Source organism: Peromyscus maniculatus, chromosome 5, assembly GCF_049852395.1.
Source record: "Peromyscus maniculatus bairdii isolate BWxNUB_F1_BW_parent chromosome 5, HU_Pman_BW_mat_3.1, whole genome shotgun sequence".
Lineage (NCBI taxonomy): Eukaryota > Metazoa > Chordata > Mammalia > Rodentia > Cricetidae > Peromyscus > Peromyscus maniculatus.
This window is the reverse complement of record NC_134856.1, coordinates 18,194,591-18,198,831: the sequence shown is the minus strand read 5'-3', so window position 1 is coordinate 18,198,831 and position 4,241 is coordinate 18,194,591. Positions and strand designations below refer to the sequence as shown.

At 49.9% G+C, this 4,241-nt stretch overlaps 1 pseudogene; it reads right to left on the bottom strand.

Annotated features, from left to right (window-relative positions):
- Positions 1-2,466: 2,466 nt before the first annotated feature.
- Positions 2,467-3,919, bottom strand: LOC102918831 (glutamine synthetase-like; annotated as a pseudogene).
- Positions 3,920-4,241: the final 322 nt, after the last annotated feature.

Sequence of the window (4,241 nt, the reverse complement as noted above, 5' to 3'; positions counted from 1 at the left end):
ACAGCTTCTGTAGCCATTCATCCGCTAGCCGCATCGAACAGTTCTGTTACTGACAAACTGGAACAATACCTCTGTCCTTGGGTGAGGTGGCTGAGACGAGGATGCCTTCCCAGGCAAAGAGGAGGCAACCTCCAAGTAAGCTTTTAATAAAGTGAGTGTCCACATAAGCTTTTAATGAAGTGGACGTACTTAAAGGCACACTGTGAGGAAGCAAGACTGGAAGCTGGAAGGAACAGGCTGGCCCAGCTGTGAGCTGTAGCTTTGATTGAAGGTTTAGGGCTGAGTCAGAGATGAGCCTCTGGGCGGGAATGTGTGGTGCACCTTTTTTGCCTGGCTGCTCTCAAACTCCATTTTGAGGAAGTACTATTGGAAGAGGAAGTCCTGAGGCTGGGCTGTTTGATCTTGGAAGTGAGCCTTGAGCAGAAATGTCATTTGCCCACATCCAATCTTCTGTGACCTATGAAGACCCTGTCTGTTATTTGTACCCAGTGAAGTATCAGGCTGCATGCATAGTCCAAGTGCCAGGTGTGTGCCCTCACACGGTAGAGATGGCCAAGCATGTGTTACTGTGGCTGTGGTCAGGATTGAACCGCCCAGGAATTTTTGTCCCTTAATGAAAGACTAGGGTTGAAAAGCTATTCTTTTTCAGGTCCCCCAACAAATCCACACTTAATCTATTGTGAGTAGTAAATCAATAAACACGAATATGCACGTATCTCTTCAGTGTGGTGACTTACACACTTGGGAGTGTGCCGTAGCTGACTCTTCAGAGTTCTGGGGCCCGGCTTTTGAGGAGCCACCGTCCTGATTTTCCACAGTTGTCACACCAGGGCACCTCCCAGCGGAGATGGACATTGGTTCCTCTTGTGGCTGTCTTCTTCCAGCATTTCTTTACCTTGCCTTTTGTTAATAGCGTTCTGACTGGGCTGCGGCAAAATCTCATTGTAGCATTTGGTTCGAATTTTCCTGGTGGCTCACAGTATGAGATTGGGTTTTTCTGGGGCAACTGCAGAAAGTGAGCAGTAGGGGTGTTGGGGACGCCCCTCTCACACTCTTCACGCCCATGGGTGCCCAGGCTCTCTCCCCTGAGTGCTCCTGTCAGAAGCTCAACACGCCTCCACACTGGTGAGAGTCAAGATGTCTGCAGTGTGTCCCTCCTCCTCAAGATTCCACTACAAAGCCTGCATCCTGACCATTCCCAGCTTCCCCATCCCCACCTTCCACGCCACCCCCATGCCTGGACTTGTGGCTCCTTCCTCCGCCTTCAAAGACAACTAAAAAAATAAACTGTATCACTCTAGCTTCTTACATCCTCACACTGTTTTTTAAAATCTCTTTCACTTTTTGTGAGGATTTATTTGTGTGTGAGTGTGTGTTTAGAGTTTATGGTCACCTGGCTCATGCCTCACCCACAGAGGCCGGAAGAGGGCATCTCCTTTATTACTCTCCACCTTTTCCTTTGAGGCAAGGTCTCTCCCTGAACTGTGACCTGGTGTTTTCTTGGCTAGGCTGGAAGCCAGAAAACCCTGGCAATCCTCCTGTCTGTCTCCCCTTGGAGCTGGGGTCCACACCAGAGTGTGTGGAAAGCTCCGCTTGTAATATGGGTACTGTGAGCCGGGCGGTGGTGGCGCACGCCTTTAATCCCAGCACTCGGGAGGCAGAGCCAGGTGGATCTCTGCGAGTTCGAGGCCAGCCTGGGCTACCAAGTGAGCTCCAGGAAAGGCGCAAAGCTACACAGACAAACCCTGTCTCGAAAAAAATTTAAAAAAAAAAAAATGAGTACTGTGGTCTGCTTTCTGGTCCTCATGATTGCTCCGGAAGCACTCTGAACTGTTGAGCCATCTCTCCATCCCCTATGGCTTCCACGTTGAAAGATCTCAAGATGACAGTGGCCTCACCTGTCAGAATGCAGAGTATCCCAAAGCTGGTGGCAGGAAACATAACTCATCTGTTTCCCTCTGCTACACAGTCAGGATTCCGTAATTCTTTTTGTCCCATTCAGTGACAGGTAAAGAACAACATATTCCTGGCCCACTTGATGTGGTATTCCCAGGTGTCTACCTACTGCAGGAAGAGACTGGTTTTGAGGTTTGGATTCGGGAGGCATCATGAGGTTTCATCTCTTCAGGATGCTGCTCTGAAAACCATGGTCAGACCAGCAACCAGGACACTCTTGGGACATGTGTCCATGAAATTACTACTCTCTATACAGTAAAAACCTAGACACACAGGTCCTCAGGGACCGGGGAAGGCACCCACTCCAACCTCTGTCACCTAGGACAGTGATCCACTTGGTATTCCTTTACTTCCTTTCCTTTCTTATTTCTTAGAAAGAAAGAAGACTTTGATAGGCCAACCCATGAGTTATCATGGAGACAATTAGGACAGCTGGGAGGGGGAAGTGTTGGAGGAGGAAACACAGCCAGCAAGGGCTTGGTTGTTGAAAGTCTAGTCTACTTCCTCCTTTTACCGGAAGGGCTCCTCTTCAGTCTCATTGAGAAAACGATGGCTTCCGACATTGCAAAGGGGTTGCAATGGGCAGAGGGGCAGCAGTCCTCCAGGCACCCCGTCTTCTCCTGGCTGGCTGTCCGGGAAGCGCAGATGCTAGTTCTATGGTTGGCAAAACTAGTGAAAAGTCCTTGATGTTGGGGGAAAGTTTCATGGAGCACTGTCCAGGATCACTCAGCAAGCAGGACCACTTTGGGATCATAGGCATTAACGTGGTCCGGCTTGCTGAGTTTCTGCATGGCTTCCTTAATGTGCTCCAGACCATTCTCCTCTCACATAGCCTTGGTGTTTTGAAGTGGCAGCCTGGACCATTCCAGTCTCCAGGAATGGGCTTAGGATCAAAGGTTGTTACCATTCCAAGTTTTTACATACACAGTGTAAGATGAAATGGCCCACCCAGAGATGACCTCCAGTGTGGATTCATTCACATGGTCTTGTGTAGAATTTGGTCCTATCTGGGGTCCCACTGGGCAGGCATGACCTCCGCATTTAAACCTGCAATCTTGACTCTGGCATATAAGCAGGCCAGTTGTGAGCCTTCACAATATCCCTGCTATAGGCTTTATCTACCACCGCAGTAATATGGATTTGGGGGCCCAGGGAAGCCATTGGAAGGCCAACCAAAACGGTACCCACCTATTCCCATTCTAAACCAAGGATACTGGTTGCTCACCATATCTGTTATCCATTTACATGTAAAGCTTAAATTTGTCTCTGAAGGTTTCTGGTTATACTTGAAAACTTCACCAACTTTGCAGAAGGGGGTCCCAAAACATGGCACAAGGATGGGGTATCTGTCACTGCTGGAGTCCTCAGACTGAAAAGTGCCAGAGCCATCCGAATTCCACCCAGGCAATTCTTCTACATACTTCAGAACCCAGGACATGGGTCTTGCAACACAATCCTTCTCCAGTGCCATCAGCCCAGACATACACAGACTTTCTTGTGCCAGAGCAGGGACATGTCCATTTGCTTGATGCCTGTGTTCAAGTGGGAAGTTGCTGAGGTGGCCGTGGTAGATGATGTTCTGGGCAGCGGGTATGGGGGGGGGTGTAGGGAAGGGAGGATGAGGGGGATGGGGGGGCCTCAAGAGTGAGATGAAGAGTGCTCTGCTCACCTGCCGTTCTCTGCTCTCCCCCTTTACTTTCTTTTTCACTTCCACCGTGTGGTCCAAGAATCCATCACTTGTTTCTGAAGGCAGCCTCCCCAGTCATGTGCCTGCAGCTGCTTGTACCCTCCTGTGGTCACTTGACCACACAGCTGAACAGACCTCATCCCACAGCACATCACACCTCTCCCTCCTGAAGACCTCCAGAGTCTCCTCTTTCTTATGATAAAACTCAGCCTCTGTGTCATGGTCCACACTGTCTAATTGATGTGATTCCCCTGTCTCTCTGACCTTGTCTTCCATCACGCTATAAAATAGGCCTTTTCTCTGTCCCAATTGTACCCCATTTCCATGTTCAACTGCACCCCCGAATTTGAGGCATGCCGTTTTCCTTCACTGAGGGTTCTCCCTAGATCTTTCCTCCCCACACATGACCTCCTCTTTCCTTAGGCTGGCTTTTCCCCGCCACCATCTGCTCCCTCTTCGGCGTCCTCTTCACACGCCACCCGCTGCCAATACATGGCACCAGCTTCCTCTCTGCCCTTTGTGCCCTTCTCCAGAGTGTAAGCCTCCTTAGAGCTGGGGGCTGACAGACTCATCTACCACTCCATCCCTGTATCCAACG